We start from the raw sequence: 21,167 nt of genomic DNA on the forward strand, positions 1-21,167 counted from the left end.
TTCATCTAAGTCATAACCATCAAATACTTCTTCTTGTCGTTCTTGTTCTTGGTCTTCTTCTTCTTGATCTTCTTCTTCTTGATGTTCATCCTGGGTGTAGGTAAACTGCGTCAAGAGTGATGTATCGCATGTTTCCTCGTTGGTATCAAATGAATCATCCACTATTGGTGATTCAGCATTAGAAAATGACTGGCCTTGATAATGTGTACATGCCAGAGAACACAACAGTCCAACTTTTTCACAACCACATTTAGCGCTACATCCCTTTTTACAGTTGCAAAAAATTGTGTTCAGCAGTTTTTCAGGCGCAGGTGGGAGTAAAGTCTTAATAGGTTTTAATGCATTGTCGAGCAACTTTCAACCCCAGTCTTTTGGGTCTAGCTGATAACCAAGCCACACTTGAACTTGGTAATATACCCGGAAAAGATGTTGATGAGCAGCAACTGAGGTTGGAGGAAGACAACCTAATTGCACCTGTTTCTTATTTCAAGTGTTTTTTACGAAATATGCATATCGATACTTATCTAAGCAGGTGGTTTTTTTCGGAGCTTTGTACATAGAAAGAAGAAACTGAATCCCGTTGGTGATAATTTCTTTTTGAGTCGAATTACTTTTTTTGAAAACTTCAGCACATTGAACTAAATCTTGTTTTTCAAACATTTTAAAGACTTGCTTTACCCCTCCTGTAAAATGCAGACGTCGTATCACAGCCAGTTATTGCGTGTAAAACTAGTACATGATTTCGACTCTTTGCAAAAGTAGATAAACTTTTTCACGAATATATTTCGGTTTGACTTTGAGCTTTTCCTGGCTTTCGAAAGAAAATAGTTTTTTCAGGTGGAGTTCAAGCAGTAAGAATTACGAGTAAGTTTAATCTTCACCATCAACAATAGTTGTATTTGTCAAATTCAATTGCTGTATAGCTGTTTCAATAATCAGTACGTCGGCATCGTTATTAGCCTGTTTAACCAATATATTTTCGCCAATAAACTTATCCTTCGACATTGAAATGAACCAATATTTGTTGTGAGTATTTACAAGAAATTTTTGTTGACTGGTAGGAACTGTTATAAGTTCATCAAATAGAATATCGAAAGATGAAGATGTTGCTAAAGTTCGACGACGTTGTTCTGCAGCTTTAATATTTCTCGTGCAATCATCATAGCCATCAAATACGATCGTAATTCTGGCACCAAAATGTCTACGTACATACTGACCGTATTTATCTAAAATAATGCTTAATGTTTCTTCACTATCCCACACAACACGATGTATTGAGTATCCACCGTCAATGATGTATGTCGTATTAGTATTGTTAATTTCAATATTGACCATATTCAATATATTTCTCATTTCATCTTGAAATGCTGCAGTAATACAATTGAACAGGGAGACAGATGTTGGCTCAAAGTTACACTTGCGTACAGATTAAGGGACTGGATTTCATTCTACCTAATATTCTTATATTTATACTTATGTATACCGATAGAAAAATATTTTTACTTAAATTACAACTTCAAAGATGTATAAACGTATGCATATAATGACGATTACAACTTTTACAACTTTTTTATCTGTAGTTATTTTATGATAAAACTCACCGTTTTCCTGAAAATCGCGAAAAACCAAGTTTTTCGAAATTTTTGACGTTTGACGTCGAATAAATTTTTTTTCAGGCATCGCAATCATTCGGAATTTCAAAATCTTGTTTTTAACTATGTTTTGAACAATTACACGCATTTGTAGCTTGTTGTGAATTTATGTACCTTCACTCTTATTTTGTGTCTAATTTGACCGGACTATATCGTCGCCGTGAACAAGATGGTTGAAGATGTTCATATAAAGGTACTTGTTTCGAAAGTGTTTTTTCTATTGTAGAATTCGATGTTTATATGAAAGTAGTTGTTCCGACAGAATTTTTCGTCCAATTTATTTCTGAAAGTTACTTTTTTCCATCATCTACACAAACGCAACTTTATACTAGTAAATGCTGAACAGTATTTCTTTTTGTGAAAAATATGTTGGAATTACGGCGTATATTAGAAGTTTGCCTTTCATATAGACACCTGTATGTATTCCCAAAAACTCAATAAAAAATTACTCTTTCACATTGAATATTATAGAAACTATTCTGAAAATATGGAACTGAGTACTCGTTAATAAAATATGCTAGTAGAGCTCATTATTATTTAATTGATCTACTAGCGTACGATTGATTACTTTCCAGATGGTAATCGTCTCACTACAAACTCCATTGGACATTCTATCATTATGGTATAATATTTTTCTATTTACTCACTTTCAAATTACTACCCTCCGCAATTGCAGCCAGGAAATGAATACAAATTGTCTGATTATATTTCAAAGTCAACAAACACATCGTGACAAAACTCTCGTAAGTTTCTGCAATAACAATTCAGTTAGCTGGATTTTTTATTTTACCATACTGCATTGAATATTCATGTATGTTCATGAACTTTCTAATGAGTTTGTATTAAAGTCAAATGTTTTATATAAGAGTATTCCTTAGAGAACGAAGAAGGTGGAATCTTTTAACATGAAAAGGTGAATTTTGAAAGTGAAAGATCTACCAAGGATTTTAACTAAAAGCCTTTCACAAAATCAATGTTACTAGTTCAGATGTCACCAAATAGTAAATGCTGATATACGCTTATGGAATTCTGTTCGAGAGATATTCACAGAATAGTTCACGAAACCACAACACGTGTTTCTCTATAAGTATAGGGTCTTTCAATAGGGACGTCAGAAATTCGACAATCGATAACGGCCATCTTGTTGAAGCTACATCTGTCAAATTAGTTGTCATTTATTCAGTCTGTATGCCATGGATGGAAATAGCATTCAACAACACGTGCAAATAATAAAATGGGGAATGTTCCTCCTGACGAAAATCAAGTAGTTTTCATAAAAGAGCTCTAAAACAACACATTTTGAACTTATCATTTCAACCTTTTTCTTTAAAAAAACTATTTAAATACTTGAAAATTACACACAATAGATCTGCAAAGGTCGCAGTGTAGTGGCTGTTCAGCACAGAAGCCCCATATTAATCTAAATACTTGAAAAAGAGGAATGAAATAATGCATTCAACATTTGAAGGGATTCGTTTCTATTTCACCATTTGGCAACATCGGTTATAGCCAATAAAGGACAATGATATGAGACAAACAAAGATGACATATTTCAGAGGCGTGCTGTTATGTTCACTTATGTCTCGAGACATAAGTGACATTCTGTGACATATGATATTTTGTGCACCTAACCTATCTTCCTCTATATTAATAAATAACAAAACAACTGTTGTTTATGTGGCTTGTGGAGGTGGTATTGAACTATAATTTATATTTTGCCTTAATTGTTGATTTATAAAATCAATACTATATAGAAGGTCTGATGTAAGCTTTATAAAGCATCAAAACTTGCTGAAGTGTGAACAGTTTTCTAGTTCGGAGTTGTGTTCCAAGATTTTGATAAGCAGCCTTTGTAATTCCAGCGACATGATTATGCCAAGATATTGGTGTCCATTGTAACCCCCAACGAACCTATCGAAGCAGAAAGCGGAATTGTCTGATCTGATATTATTATTTCCGGTTCGGAGACATTTATCTCCTTGGAGAAAACCGATACTTGAGTTTTTGTGGCATTGAATTAAACCTGGTTACTATCACTCCAATTCGAAATCACTTCTCAATCCTCATTAAGATATGCAACCTCCTCCTGCCGGTGAAGATTTGTCTCCGTAGTCAATGTCCTGGAATCCAAATGGAATGAAGAGCCATACACATGAATGATCCGACAAGCCATAGCATCATAGTTTGGCCAGCAAACCTTCATGTCACACACAGTCAAAGGCCTTGGAATCATCAAGCGCAACAACTCTTGATTCTTCATGTTCCTCGATTACGTTATTCCAAATATGGGTGACATACGATAGAAGGTCGCCTGTTGATCGTTGATTGATGGCTCAAGATATGGAAGCTTTCCAAATATTTGAGGATATAGTGGTTAACAACTTTCTCTATGATTTTTTATATCACTGATAGCAAAGCGACTGGTCTATAGTCAGTTGGAAAATTTTCTTGCCCTTTTTGGAAATAGGCTGAACGCGAGCAATGTTGCAACAAGAAGGAAAAACTCCTTTCTTGTACAACAGGTTGAAAAGTCTGTAAAATACTGGTGCGAGTTCATTACCACACTTTTTAGGTACGATGACGGAAACTTCATCGGGGCCTCTCTACTGGTTCAGTAAGCCACCAACACCCGTACGTCAATGAAACGTAAGATCTGACGTAAACATCGCCGCTGTCTGTGAGAGCGTACAGGAGAATTCAAAACAGTCGATTTCGAGTCTTTCACAAGAACTTGGCATCTCGCAGACCACAACTTGGCGAATTTTGCGTAATGACTTGGGCCTGTACCCGTACAAAATTCAACTGAAGGTGAACGACAATAGGCCTTTTCATCACAATTTTTTTGTGCGCATGCGTCAGTATCAGCCATCTTTTTCGTACTGTTTTTTGTAAAGAGCCCGCAACTCATGCTTTAAGAATCAAAATATAAATTGAAGTTTATTAATTGTAAAAAAAGTGAAACAAAAAGTAGTGAGTCAAAATAATCAGAAAAAAAATGTTTATACTTCATTATAACTATGTTATCTGTACGAAAAGGAACAACAAAACGGTATTGTTAAGGAGTATGTAAAAGTGATAGACGATAGAAATTATTCAAAACCGAGACATAGGTATTATTTTGTAAATTTTCCAAAGCCTCGTCTTGAATATCCCAAAAAAAAAAAATCAAATCAAATTACATATTGAAGCATGTGCGAAATGTGAATTATGGGTGAAAAAATGTGGCAGGAGTGACCCAGGCTTTAAATCTAGTGATGATGTTACCAAGGATACTTATATTTGCTCACTACATTTCATTGGAGAAAGCGGTCCAACTGAACAAAACCCTGATCCTTTAAGCTATCAGGAATTTCAACATACGTACATTATTCCTTATTGCATTTTTGACTGTAAATTTCATAAATTTCATATATATGTTGTATTGAATATTTCCCTCTAATAAAAATTACTAAACATATTCAATTCAGTATTTACATATTTGTCTAATTAATAATATCATATGTACAGCTTCAAAATATTATTGGCTTGATTTATTTATTAGTTCCATAAGTAATATTCTTGTCAACTGAAATATATTTTCAATTACATCAAATAAATTGATATTATTAATGAGAATGAAACTGTAAGTACTATTTTTCTATATGTTTTCAGATAGTAAACAAATGCTGATACCTAACCTCTCAATCAGCTCACTTTTTTCCTTTTTGCGGACGCCCATGAAGTTTTAACCACCTATTTAATTGTTCACAATCATGAGCCTCAACTGAATTATAAACAAGTGAAGCACCATCAATGGTTTTTTCTAATAATGTATTTGTTTGTAGAGATAATATTCCTTGCCCAGCCATTGTTGATTGAAACAGTACGAATGTTCTGAATTACCGTCATTTAAATATGACAGCTACGCTTGCGCTGGTCTTATGATGAAAAGGCGTATAGACAACGAAGTGTGTTCGCTGAATGGGCTGTAGAGCAGTTGGCAAGTGACCCTAATTTTCATCGAAAAATCATCTTCAGTTATGAGGCCCATTTCTGGATGAATGGTTATGTGAACAAACAAAATTGTCGATTTTAGGACGATACCAATCCACATAAGATCCAAGAGCATCCAATGCATTACAAATAAGTCATTGTTTGGAAAAGATTTTGGGCTGGCGTTGTCATCGGTCCATATTTCTTTTCAGAACGATATGGTCATCACTGTCAACGGGGAATACTATACTTTCGATCTGAATTAGATGATCTGAACCAAAAACATGCGGTTTTAACAGGACAGCGCTACGTGAACACAGCTCATGCCACATTGGATATTGAGCTTGAGCGATTTGAGAGCACGGTCATCTCACGTAGAGATGATGTGAACTGGCCACCGATATCGTCCTATTTGACCCCGTTAGACTTCTTATTGTAGGGTTTTCTTATGCCGCATGTGTATGCGAATAAGCCACAAAACATAGCGATCCTCAAAGCCAACATTACCCATGCCACCAGTCGATTTCAGAATGATTTATGTGAAAGAGTCATGGAAAATTGAAAGTTTCGGATGTGCTCCACCCAGAGAAGCCGTGGCATCAATAGGTCTTCTAAACGAATACAAAATTCCGATGATATCTCACACCCAATCTGCTTAGGAAAGTTTAATGGTATCTCTCATAGGAAGTGCTTAATGGAAGACCCCAAGTATCAAACAAGCCTGAAGAAGCTATCATATACTGAAGTACGGTTTTGTTGAAATTTGAATCATCCATACAGACACTTCAGAGAGGTTGTTACAAGTGAAAGTAAAATTTACAAGCTAGTCACAGCACTACACTCACCAAATCAATCATTTTCAACATATACTGTTTGAAACAGTTCAGAATCTAAGATTTCAGCAAGGATTTTTTTCTCACCGATTTTGAGAAAATCTACTTCCATTCTTTGGTTGAGCATATCACATTTTTTTCTCATTCTGTTGACAGAAGAACTTGAACCTCAGTTATTAGAGAATATAGAGTTGACTTGCAATCTTGAATTGAGTACATGAAAACGAAAATAGTTTATTAGATAATTGTTTGTGTACCTGTTATCAATAATCATACAATGGATGGACATATCATGTTCTAAGTATCTCACCTAGGATTCCAGGAGGTGATTACTTGTCATATTTCATAAAAAAGAGTTCTAACTTGATTCGTTTTCAAATAACTGGGTGTCAAAGTAAAGGGCGGGGGTGGCTGTACTTGTTCATCTTTCACTGCCTGAACCACTGTGCATGCTGTTTTTAGCGAGTGCATTGGCTTGGGATGTGGGGGTTGAGCAAACCGGCCATCGGATGCCTGCTTCCACGTAGCCTCGCTGGATACGGGAATGACAGAATCACTTATGGTACTGCTATTCCCTGACTGAATGGCATTCCAACGATGGCTTAATCTTAAAGTGTGTGAATCAGTACCGAGAGGATGAATGACACTGAGCCTATCAGCTGTCTCTACGGAACCTTCGAGATACCGGGTGCTTTCTCGTCGTAGCATCGCCTTGTCACAGTAATGCGGAGCACTGTCGTGATTGACTTTCTTTCCCTAGCTACTCGTGGGACTTTCATGGACATAGTAAACTTAAAAATTTTTTCTGACGCTGAGTCTACGGCTCCAACTGACCTTCCTGTAAATTCAGATCAGAAGCGAGTCTACAGAGGAGATGGATGTCGAGCTTACACTCCAACTGACCTTCCTGTAAATTCAGATTAGGAGCGAGAGCTTCTCAACTCTCCAACACCTGATACAATAAAAGACCCTGAAAAAAGGTTTGGTGGTGCAGCCAGAAACCGACTTAGTCGTCTTTTCAAGAGCGGGGTACCAATTTTTTGAGCGGCGTACGCAGAATCTATCTCAGGTGGAGGAAATAAGACCCTTGTCTTATTGCCTCCTCAGCACCAATCTGAATAACATGAGGAAATGAATCACTCAATTCAGTGTTCCATGTGAGTGAAATTATATACTATATTGTGTAGCAATGATTTAATTTTGTAACGAATTTTTGGATTTTAACAATTATTTTGAATTGTTATGGGTTCTGAATGAGAGTTTGACACATTAAATTAGGTAAGTACACTTCAAGTAACCTAACCTTATTTTTTCTCATCACATCCTTTCCAGTTTCTATGCAAAATAATTCAGTATTATAAACTAGGTTAAAGTGTTTGGGGTAACAACAATAATTTTCGGATATTAACTTATCTGTCAATTATTTGTTCACCACCATTCAATCTGATTAGAATCACCACACACAATATCAGTTTAATTAAAACCATAATCCTTTCACACCTATGAACACACATTAGTTAACAGCTATGAATATTTATTGATCTTATCATACCACCGTTACTGACATACAAATTTCAGTGACATTGAAAAATCTCATCCAAGCCAAGATAATTTAAAATAATTTAGTCAAGATTATTATTTTCAACCTTGATTCTCATTCATTAAGTCGATATTATATAACGAACCAATTACAGCTTCCTTGAAAAAAAAAGTGAGTTGGTACATCTAATGTGCAGTTTTATACACTCATTATTCAGCACATGTCACTGAATAATTTTCCGATAGTTTAACTCAAACTGGATATTTTTTCTGTGGCTAAAATTGTCCATACCTTATTTCAATAATATATTACTGAAATGTTTTATTGACTTTATTTTCACAAACATGTTCATAGTAACCTCAACACACATTTTTTTCTAAGCACGAAACACAAGCACTACATTTCTGATATGTGCCAAGTCACTTGAACACTTCCTGAGCAAGCATCTTCAGAAGAGAGACAAATCTTCATCCTTTCTACGATGTTCCAGACGCTCAAGTTTGCAAGTGATATTCGCGTCTCTCAACAGGCGGATGTCTCTTTTCTATATAGAATCCAACAGTTTCAGTGTATGCTTAGGGGCGGAACTCCATACATGAGAACAATATTCCAAAGAAGGTCTGATCTGAGCTTTATAAAGCATCAAAAGTTGCTGAGGTGTGTACAGTTTACAGGTTTGGCACAGTATTCCAAGCTTTTGAGAAGCACCTTCCGCAATTTCAGCGACACGATTGTGCCAAGACATATTGGAGTCTATTTCAACCCCACAACAAACTTATCGAAATAGAAAGCGGAATCTGACCTGATATTATTGTTCGATTTCAAAATTTCACTATCGAAATGATTATGTTTTCCAAGTGAATCTCAATTTTTTAGTATTCAGCCTAGATTTGCCAGCTCTGAAATTTGTACAACAAAACAGAATGTTTTATGGCATTATTTCAATTTTATGTATTGTTAAGTATTCTTGTTTAAGTTATTTAATTTTTCATTATTCATAATCTGGGTTTCCCAGTTGATCTCAAATTTTCGGGTCTTTCTAATCCACTTATGCTCATAAAATTCAATATTCCCAAATATCTTTCGTCAAGTAACCCATACATTTGTAATTCCTTAATTATTCCTTGTATCCCTTATCTTGGGAATTACCCGCTATTATGATCTCTCCTATCTATGTTGATCCAAACCTCTGTTCATTTGTTTATCCCTCCAAAGACCAATCTGACCCCTTCAATAAGATACCTACCGATGTGAAACATTGCATTTGTGTAAAATTCATTTCATTACGTTTCAAACCTTGTAACAGTACAGGTAGAATTAAATCTTGTCTTGTCTACAGTGCATCTAACTTGTTATTTTTCTCATCCTATCTTTTCACAAGAGTTATTGTAATTCTTGTGTACATTGAGCATTCATACTCACGATGAAACAATCGTGGGTCGAAACAATTATTATATCCGGTTCGGAGACATTTATTTTCTTGGAGAAAACCAATGCCTGGGTTTTTGTGACATTGTATTGAACCTGGTTAGTTCCATTCCAGTTCAAAAATCCTCATTTAGATATCCAACCTTCTGCTGTCGGCGAAGATGTGCATCCGCAGCGGATGTTCTGGAATTCAAATGGAATGGCTAGACAAGTGTGCTGTCGTCAGCAAAGCAATATATTGGATTTTTTGTTTTCATCAATAAATCGTTGATATACAATAAAAGAAAGTAGAATACAATATGGATTCTTGGAGAACACCAGTGTTGATGGTAAAAGTATTCGAGAGATGTCCATCAATGGCCACTTGCAGGGAACGTTCTGTCAGGAAGCTGAAGAGCGATACAAGTGGAAGAACAGTTTATGAGCTGATTTTATATCATAATAAACTGACCTTCGCCTTTTGCTTTGGGTCAAATTCACATTATATGTGTTATCTTTTCATTATATATATGGAAGCAACAATGTCGTTTATCATCATTATTATACACAAGAAAGATCCGACAAGCAATAGCATCGAAGTTTGTTCAGCAAACCCTCATGCCACACACGGTCAAAGGCCTCAAATATCAAGCGCAACAGCTCTTGACTCTTTTTGTTTCTCAATTGCGTTATTCCACATATTGGTGACATACAATAAAACGGGTTGCCTGTTGATCTTTGTTTGCGAAAGCCATATTGATGATCGCTCAAGATGTTGATGCCTTCCAAATATTCAAGAATATGGTAGTTGGTATAGTTGGTTGGTATGTGGTATAGACCAGTCAGTAAAAGCGACTGGTCTATAGTTATGTGGAAGATTTTTCTGGGAATAGGAATGGGAATGCTGCAGAAAAAATAGTTAACAGAACTCAAACCGAAAAAACTTGAGATAAACTTAAGAATCTGATAATGAAAATATAATCAATTATCAATATTCAGTAATTGAAGACACACATCAGAAAACATTCTCGTTAATCTAGTTTTGAGAAAACAAATATTTCATCTGACTAAAACTCCTCGTTCGATGCCACTCTGTCTGGCACTATTCCACAGTGATTTTTTCTACTGTTTCGTACACTTAGGTATGAACAAGTTTGAGCTAAGATAGTCGACCTTGAAGTGAATTTATTAGACATAAAAAAAATAGTCTTCTTCGTATGCATCTTTTTCTATAGAAAATTGTGATAGACATCACTGCTTTCAGAAATCACCTAGTATACTACGGTCCTTAAAGCAGACCCCAACATGTTTATTTGAAGAGATAAACACCTAACTGTTTCGGAGGAAATGACCACCATAAAAAAATCGATTTTTTTAGAAAATCATCTCGTCTGTTCTTCAGTCTCCGTATGTTCTGTAAATTTTTGTCATGATATCTGTTTTAATTTGATTAAGAGTATCAAGTTTTGGAATAACATGTATCATCTATAGTTTCGCGATATTTGCAGGATTCACTTCTTGTCCTTCCATCAATATCGTTTGGATCGAGCGACACTCGACAATTGACAGTTTGAGTTGGAACACAATTGTATTCAGTAATTTCGGAACATCATTTTTTTCGTATGCCTATTGGTGCAACTTATACTGAGATAAAATGTTCAACTCATTTCAATAGGAATAATACTTTTGGCAAATACATACCCTGAAGTTGCTGGATTGCATCCAGAAAAGAGCCATGCGCCTGACTGGAGACGCGAACATCACGTGCAACTTTGATAGTCTGGAACATCGAAGAAAGGTTGGAGATTTGTCTTTCTTTTATAGAAACTTTCACGGAGGGTGTTCAAGTGACTTGGCACATTTGATTCCACCAAGAGCGGTACAATCAGATACACGCGACGAACTGTAGGTGCTAATCATTTTGAGGTTCAACTCAGTACACCTCGAACTTCACTGTTTAAGAACTCTTTCATCTAGAGAACTGCGTTTATGTGGAATAAACTTTCTGATAATGTTTATCCAAATGGATTTGATTTCCAGCGATTCAAATCTAATGTGAATCGCTACTTTCGCACAGGCATCGCTCTTAGGGCGCCTAAAACATTTTTTCTTCAGTGCTTGAGTTTCGTTTTGAAAAAAGAATAGTCTGTTGAATCCAGCCATTCAGCTTCCAACAATATCTGCCGAAATAATTAAAATATGAGTATGCACTTGGAATTTTTGTCACTCATAAAACTGAACTTCAGAAAAACGGTTTTTCAAATGAATGAAAAATTCTGAAATCTTTTTTTATGATTTTCCGAAAAAAATCTCGAGTAACTGAAAAGTTCATTGAACCTTTTCTGTTTCCTCAGAAAGGTGCAAATCAGTTGATTACAATTTTATTTTTCTGTAATTCTGATGGTACAGGCAATATCAATAATCATAGAGCTCTCTTTTTCTTTCAGTTTGTATCTAAAAGTTACATCTACATATCTTCCTGAACCTAAATGATTCCTTTTTTTTGAAAGTTTGCCAAGTGGAAACCAAGAAGCATTTTTTTTTCAAAACTTATTTCTCCCAGACGAGTTAGAAACTGATAATATAAAACACATTCATCCTCTTTCTGTTGGCCTGAGAAAGTTATCAAAACACCTATAAATCTTCCGTTTCCGATATATTTCAGAGAATGTTGACTAAAAACTGATTAAATCTCATTTTGCGTGAACAAGGTCGAAAATATCCAACATTTTTATAAAAATTAATTATGTTCCTGTCAATTTTCATTTAAATTCAACTTGGAAAATTTCGTCGACGAGAAAAAGTTGGACTGAAAACTGTAAATATCGGAAAATTGAATGCAATCTTCTTCGTTGATTACAAAAAATTTAACAAAATGATTCATCACAGTTTTAGCATTTTTGCTTTAAGTGCAGTCAATGTTGGATAAAATTCGGAAATAACAATTTTTTTTCCAGAAATGCAGCAGATCTGTGAATTTTAATAAGTTCTATAAAAATGATCATCATGAATTCTCTTATGAAGTCAACAGTTTAGGAATAATTAGCCAAAATCCTAGAAATCGAGCAAAGGAATATTTCCTGAACACGAAGCGTAGTCGTAATATCCATATCATCGGTATCGATTTGTAGTTTTAACAATATTTCTCACGAATTCTTTTTATTTTAATCGAATATGCATATGAAAAATTACATAACTATTAAAATTTCGAATTTTGGGTTAAAAATCCGTATTGGTGCAAAACCGATTTTTAAGCAATTTTCTCAAATAACTTATTTCGATATCTCCAACGCAAACCGAAATATCAAGAATTTGACTTTTGACAGCAACACAGTAGGCTGGGTTCGAGGCTGTCACTCGGGCTAAATATTGCGAAAAGTGCCGCCTATGAAGGTCTACGCTTGTACTAAAAATCGAATCAATGCTTTCAAAAATAACTAAATTACAGAGGCATCTTCATCTTATACACATGAGAAATCACCTGTTTCGAGACTTTCAAGCCATTCACCTTCTATGTTGTGCTTGTAATTATTAGAACTGTGCATAGTACTAGTTTACTTCAAACACGTAACAAGAAAAAACACGAATGTGGCAACCTCGCGACCGACTGTCTCTGATTCCCGCTAGCTCAGCTGATTGCAGCGGTGTTTTCTGACTCAAGTCGGCCTTTCGACCGTCTTAAAGCCGGTACCACCGAAGAATGCGTTCGGTACTTGCTTGTTTATGTTCCGGATCAATCTAAGTCGGTATTACGTTGCGTGTATCGTGCTTGTTTTGTTTCTTGTTAGTAAACGGCTCTTTTGTGATTTTTCCACCGATTTTTGTGTTTATGGGTGTTCTCAGTGATTTGGATTACGTGTTGCTGTGAAAGGTAAATTGGGTCATGGGACTCTGATAACTCTCATCAATGATTGAGTACGGTTGAATTCTTGGAATTTTTTCGTTAATTATACCTAATAGATTTTCTTCTATGACTTCATAGGAAGGTCGAACACTTAAGTTGTGTACTGAGTAAATTGTTACCCAGTGGAAAGGGAAAAATGGTTCAATTCAACGATTAGGCAGATAGATATAACTATATATTTTGAAATCCAACATATATACAGCATCGAGCATAAACGATTGAACGAATCAAAATAGAACATAAAGAAATGTCTGAAATCACTGCTGCTGCTACTCAAGCATTCCAAACGATATCCATATTAAACTTAGTGAATATGCATTGGACTTCTTTTGATGGTGAAAAACTTCCAATGAATATTTCATTAATATCTATAGGTCACAGGATTGAACATTTGATGTTTATCAATTTTTGAGTTCAATGGAGTAGATTGAACACGAATTGTATAATAAAGTTACAAATATTAGAAAAATTTCAACGGAACTTGACCATGACGTCCTGTCATGAGACGTCCTGTTTGAACCATCAATGAATGTGAAATTGGATGTACACTGGACTTGTGATGTAACCCATTTGGATATTGACAAAAAGTCAAGACATATCAATTATAATATTTCAATGTTTTCCCTTTGTGTGTCAGATCGAAGAGGATTGAGAAAAATCATCAACGTTCCCAAGAATATAGACATTCCAGGGCTTGATTGATCAAATTTGTGTACATTGAAGGTCATTTTAGCGAGAGCTTCATGGCTTTGGAGACCTATACGGCGTAAAAGACTTCAAAGTGTACCTGAATCCTGAGCAGAGTACAACAGACTGCTGGTTGACACTGGAAGTCACAGCATTCTGGGAATGACCTCCGACTTCATGCCTCCAACTGTCAACTACGAACTGCCTTATAAAGTACTGTTCCCGAGTGAAGAGGAGTGGATCCTACGGGAGAAGGAAATATCAAGAGTTGATAGTTGGTTCACAGATACATCAAAAATACCTTCAGGTTTTTTTTTCAGTCGCAAACGCAGGACAGAAATATCAAAGTGCTTTGGAACTGTATTTCAAGCAAAAAGTTACGCTATTGAATTGTTTTCGGAGAGATTGGAAGAATCCAACCTCATATACAAGTCAATAAAAATATTCTCGGACAGTAAAACGGCGTCGAAAGCTCTTGGCTACTATTGAGCAACGTCTAAATCAGTAGCAAATTGCCAAAAACGACTCCTCTCAATAGGAAGACTTAACAGATTGTCACTGGTCTGGATTCCTGGCCATACTGGGTTGGAAGGCAATGATGCTGCTGACTCCCTTGCAAAGGAGGGTGCTGCAAACAGCTTCATCAGATCGGAACCTGTCATTGGCATCGCTTTAGGCTTTGCCAAACAAATATGGAACACCTGGTTGGCAAGAAGATTTAGGGACTTCTGGCAGAATCTCCCAGGATTGGCTCACTCCAAGGCGTTCATTCACCCTTCGAAGGTTGATACCAAACAGTTGTTGGACTACAGTAGGAATGGACTATGATGTCTAACAGGTCACTGTCATTTGTATCATTATATCATATGAAAATGATGAGATAGCAGAGCCCATCCTTTGTGCCTACCCCGCTGGGGACCAAATCTGGTTTTTAGAGTTCGGCAGAGCCGTACTCTCACTTTTAGACCTGAAAGACTACTCACCACCATACAAACTAATCGGCTTCGTTAAGAAGCTGAGTTTATCTGTTCGAGTGTGAATAGGTGTGAGCCACAATAAACTCTTACGGGTTGCGGTGGAGGATCGAATAGAACACCCCACTTTGCACCTAACCTACCCTAACCTGAGCAGTACCTGAAAAACATAGCAAAAATGGTCCACATGGAGCAACAGTAGTTGCTGAGCATTGAAATGATTGGTTTTTACTTTGATCCCAGCATACTCCTTCCATAAGAAAATACTATCAATACCCACACAGCATGACCATATTGGGGTAACAAATCTAGAAATTTGAACAACAGACAGATCTAGTTATTTCTGGAGATTAGTTATGTTTGCCTCACGGTGGCGTTGAACTCCACATAGATAGTTAACCTATATCTCACAGTCTTCATATTGACTTCTGTAGTGAACCATGAGATCACAGATTCACTAACAATCTCGTTGGAATTCATATATGGTTTTGTTGGTTTTCATCTCAATTTCCCCTTTACAAGATACATTTTCCGATATTAGATTTGTTCTCGTCCCAACTGTAACTGACCGCCATTAGGAGCCTCGTTTTTCTTCGATATGCGGATATTGAGTCTTCTGTCTATCCGATAGATGGCGTATTCATAAGTGGAGATGTCATCACCTTTCAGGCTTGTCTTTTTCAGGACAGTTGAGTGGTTCAGCTTTGCAGCTCTGATTAGGCCTTGCCTGGTCGAAATAGCCCACTCTGATGTTGAATCATATGTTTATCAAATTGAAAGCGATGTCTAAGATTGAAAAAGATCAACTAATTTCATGGATAATGGATAATATTGTTAACATTGGTTTCAGAAGTCAGAAAGTGGTTTCAGCTCGTCTAAAAGATGAACCAATAAATGTTTTTCTGCATACTTCTTGCAATCATTTTCTTGAAAATAAGTCTGTCATATTCATATATTTACAGAAGCATAATCATAACAAATGAATAATAGTTAGCCACTGTTCCTTTTCCATACTTGTTAACAATATTACAGTAACTGCTCCAATGATTTTATAGTTATTCAAAATATATGACGCCATTGAAATGTCTGCTTCTGATACCTAAATGTCTGCTCAGTAATGGCAGCTACCTTCACAACAATATATCACTCTAATTTTCAACTGAATCAAATTCATGTACTTTCTTTCTGAAAAATACAATTCATCGTATCGAATTGATCTTCCATTTCTAATCGAGATTCAACTTGAATTCACCTTCTTCGTCATTCACGGACTGAAACAATGAAATATTTCTCGAATGAAAAACATACCTATTCGATAGACAACGTTGACATAATTGAATCATTATAGAAATCAGTTTCATGCCTAATTCTTCTCATTACTTATTGGGAAAGTTTTTCCTATTAAAACAAACAGGATATTCACTATCTCGAATATTGTATGCGGGTAAATACCAGTTCAATTTAGTTTTTGCTCTCATTAGAGACGTCTGTTTGCATTATTTATTCGATATTCTGTACATACGGATGAAACTAGAATAGAACAATGCAAACAGAAATCACTGATGACAATCAAAGTGAATCAATTCGATTCATTTGGGATGATGAAATTATACAAAAATTGAGATTTGGATATTTTATCGGCAGAATACTCGATATTGTTGGGGAAACTTAATGAACCCATATAAATGATTAGTGTGTCTTGTTTAAAAAAAACCTCAAGTACAATAAAGTTGAACAAAGCGTAAAGTTTGGATATTCTATAGGCTTCATATTATAAATTTTTATGAAATTTGTTATTGAAGATTCGTTTGAATTTTTGAACAGTCATCGCTGATTATTTTCCAGCCAATTTATTTTTCAAATACTGAACTTCATGCATAATTATTTTCAATGATTTCATAGACGGGTTGAGCTGATTTCCAGCTATGTCACCTCGTCAGTGCACAACAGTTTTTCTAGAACTCAAACTACCTTGAGTTCTACATCTGTAACAGAGTCTGTTTTAATCACAGTGAAGTATCAACAATTCTAACGCGTGAACAAATCCTCTGTAAAAAAAACTTGCACATTTATCTATCGAATATAATCCAATGTCGGTTGTAATAGCCAAGAGAGTAATTTCGTCATGCACTGTTTGGATTCTTTGGTGTAGTAATGAGTATTACTGGAGTTTTATCCCAACACCAAACCGTCATCTCAACACCTCGACACGTGTTTCGATCACCAAGATCCCTGTCTTCAAGAGGAAGATTAAACTGAATATACTCACAATTTTATCCTTATTTATACCGTAGATACCTCTTCTAGATACCTGCTTCTTGAGTGTCTTAAATCAATTTCACAATATTGCCTTATCTACTAGTCTTAAATTAATTTTACAATATGTCCTTATATATGTCCAGCTCTATTCAAGTGTGCTGTTATTTCACCAATATTCAAGTCTGGAAATGAACTCAAAGTGGATAATTACCAAGCAATATCCCAATATCTGGAAATATTCGAAACCATCTTGAAATCATGCATTGGAAAATATCTAACAAAATATATAATTTTATCAAACAATCAATTCGGATTTCAAAAGGGAAAATCAACTGAAGATACAATAAATCACCAACAAAATCAGTGAATATGTAGACGAAAAATCACCATCGCTATGCATATTTCTAGACTTGAAGAAAGCATTTGATACAGTTAGCCATGATCAACTTCTAGAGGTTCTTGAGAGTATTGGATTCAGAGGGACATCCCACTAACTCCTCTATGGTTATCTCTATGAAAGGAAACAATATGTGAATCTCGAATAGTGCAATTTGGTGTACCCCAAGGGACAGTCCCCAATTCCCTTCATCTACCTAAACGATTATTTCATGCTAGAAGTGAAAGGGGACATAATAAGCTTCGCAGATGACACACTAGTCATTTACAAATCGGAAACGTGGAGCTGTCTGAAAGAAGAAGTTGAAGAAAATTTTAAAGCTATAACTCAATGGTTTGAAAGAGAAGTACTGAGTATAGAATATGGCCAAAACATTTTACATTACCTTCACATCTTATGCTAGCCATTTACCAAGTTTCAAATCACTACTTATAAAATATGATAATGTGAATCTCACTATTTCTTCAGTAAATAAAATGAAAGTATCTTGGTATATTTATAGATGCCCAGTTGAAATGTAATGCACATATTGACTATTTGGTGAAAAAATTACGTAGTGTTACATATAGATTAAAATACATAACATCCTACCTAGATATAGCTCAAATGCACATGCTTATTTGAAGCTCACCTCTCCTACGGGATAGTTGCCCGGGGAGCAGCAAGTAATCAACTCTGAAAATAATCACAAATAAAAAAAGAACTTACCCCAGAGAGGCGCTATATAAGGAAACTTCGACTTTGGATATAAGGCAGCTTCACTTCTTCAAAACTGATATAAGGCAACACAAAAATAAACATGAACTTAGAAAAACTGAACACTATTATGCAACTCGCCAAAAAATGAATTTATCCTATGTACCAAAATCACAACATACCAACTATCGTTGGCATTAATTTGTTCAAAAATAAGCTTGAAGCTTGGATCTCCGGTTTGTCTAGAGCACAGATACACCAATATGTTGATGTGAAAAATACATATTACTGCAATGTATAAATGTCTGTAGAAGATGTATGTGATCAGAGTTGTGAAATCTGTAGGTCAACTTCTCCATGGTTTGTTTGTTTGTTTCATTTGTTTAATTTATGTGTGAATGATGTTCGATGTAATGTACCTATTGCGATTGTTACATTATATAACCTGAATGTTTTATATTAACTATAAGTAAGTTCAATGTGATATCTGTATACAATTTTTCCAGTTTTTTTTTTGTTCATGCTGAAAGGAACTTCATTTTTATATTTCATTCATTACAATCTATTTTATATCAAAACGATATGGCCCACGCACAGGTTTATCTTTCTGTGGAAACTATATTTATTTGTCGTTAACTAAGATTATTCTGTATATAAAATTGAATGGCAAATAAACATTATTATTATAGTCAGGTGAATGTAATAATTGAAATTTTATTTCAACACGCTTTATAGTATACTATCAGGTATTGTTCCACCATCGTTATTCATAACATTATTGTTTACTTATTTCTACTTTCTCATAGGCATCTACATGCCTGTTGTTGTCAACTTGTCTAACCAATCTTAATCAACTAAAGTGTATTGAATGGTTTTGTTGCAACAAATCAGCAGTCGCCCATCATATTTTGCAACAAAACTATTCCAAAGACTTTAGTTTATTAAGATTAGTTAGACAAGTTAACAACAGGCATGTAGATGCCTATGAGAGTGAAGAAGTAAGTTAACATAATAATATTATGAATAACGATGGTGGAACAATACCTAATAGTATACTATGTAACTTAACTATTATATAAATACACTTTGTAAAATTAATTTGAGACTAGTAGATAGGGAAATATTGTGAAATTGATTTAAGATACTTGATACGCAGGTATAGTCTATCCATTCCCAATTGGAACGGCATTAAAAATAAGAGTACAGTCATAAACATTTCTTGTCTGTGGCCCCTAGTCGCCCAGATAGTTAGTAAACGTGCTATCAAATGTACTTGAGGAATAAAGGGTAGGCTAGCTGGACTGGCTGAATACTAATTTTTTGTCCGTTTCACAATACTTCTTTATCAGTGCCGTGTGTTCGTGGGGTTAGGTGAGGTAGTGAGTGGCTTTGCAAACCGATTTTTTTGAAATTTTTTTAGAGATCAATTACCCTAACACCCAACTAATATTTTTGCACTCGACTCGCGTTTCGCTAACAAGGTTAGCATCTTCAGGAGAAGCAAATTGATACTGAATCTGAAGACAAGGGTTAGCTGTTCATATACCTTGAGTTTTTTGGTCCGATGTGGACTTTGTATGTTAAATGATGATTATCCTAATTGATAATTAACTAGTGGAACCACTACCTGTAAATTAATTTGTTAACAATACATTAAAAAGGTAACTGCAGGTAGTGATTCCATTAGTTGATTACCGAAAAATCAATTAGGATAATAATAATTCAACAAACAAAGTCCACATCTGGCGAAAAAACTAGGTATATAAACAGCTAAATCTTCAGATTCAGTATCAATTTTCTTCTCCTGAAGATGCTAACCTTATTAGTGAAACGCGTGCCGAGTGCAAAAATATCAGTTTGGTGTTAGCGTTCCAATCTCATCGTTTAAACCGATTTTTGTGAAAATCTTAGTGGGTTTGGGTACTTTCATTAATATGGCTTTCTGGAGACCTTTTGAAACAAATGATAACATTACGTGCGAGGAATCTGTGTCAATCGACAGGGATCTGGAATTTGAAAATAAGGACTTACATGTTCAAGTTCAGCGAGTAATTTTGAATATTCATGAATGCTTGAAGAAGAAAAACTGTCACACTTCACAGAATGCTATTGTGAATAAAATATGCGAGTTAACGAAACTATCTCGTTCGACAGTTCTTAGAGTCATTAAAATAGAAAATGTCATTGACTATGCAATGAAACGAAAACAAAGGAATGAAGAATTCGCAAACGTTGATGGTGCTACAAAAGATGTGATTCGGCGAACAATTTATGGTATATACCAAAAAAAATGAAGTACCAACCTTGGAAATGATTTGGTATAAATTACTCGACTATTCCGATTACAATTACAAATCGTTAGAAACTCTACAAGGTGTCTTATCGTCTTGTGGTTTTAAATATAAAAAATTGAACAATCGGATGGTCATAATGGAATCGACATGCATTGTACAAGTCCTACAAAAATATTTGAGGCGAATGAAAAGCTACCGAGAATCCAGCAGACATATAATATACTTCGACGAAACTTGGTTTGGCACCCATGATGTTGTCAAATATGGCTGGGTAGACAAAACCAAGTATTGTGCTTTGAACACACCTTCTTCAAGGGAAAAAATGTTATAATTTTGCATGCCGGGAATGAAAGTGGTTTCGTACCTAACGCTTTGCTTCTGTCGGTCAAAAATATAAAAGATTCGTCTGCTGATTACCAGTAAGATATGACTGCGGCTTCATTCAAAACCTGGTTCAGTGAGCAGCTGCTCCCAAATATTCCTCCAAACTCGGTTATTGCTATGTATAACGCTTCGTATCATTCTCGGTTATTGGGTACAATATCAAACAAT

The 21,167-nt window shown here is 35.3% G+C and overlaps 1 protein-coding gene across 1 annotated transcript in view; it reads left to right on the forward strand.

Moving 5' to 3' along the window:
* Positions 1-13,116: 13,116 nt before the first annotated feature.
* The window catches only part of LOC111503677 (uncharacterized), a 307,933-nt gene continuing 299,882 nt past the window's right edge, over positions 13,117-21,167 (forward strand). Inside the window, 1 exon segment of the mRNA XM_074175244.1 lies at positions 13,117-13,275. The gene's annotated coding sequence lies outside the window, so the exon portion shown is untranslated.

The sequence above is a fragment of the Leptinotarsa decemlineata genome, unplaced genomic scaffold (assembly GCF_025532065.1).
Source record: "Leptinotarsa decemlineata unplaced genomic scaffold, Ldec_3_MD MMD2_tig00000882_RagTag_RagTag, whole genome shotgun sequence".
Taxonomy (NCBI): domain Eukaryota; kingdom Metazoa; phylum Arthropoda; class Insecta; order Coleoptera; family Chrysomelidae; genus Leptinotarsa; species Leptinotarsa decemlineata.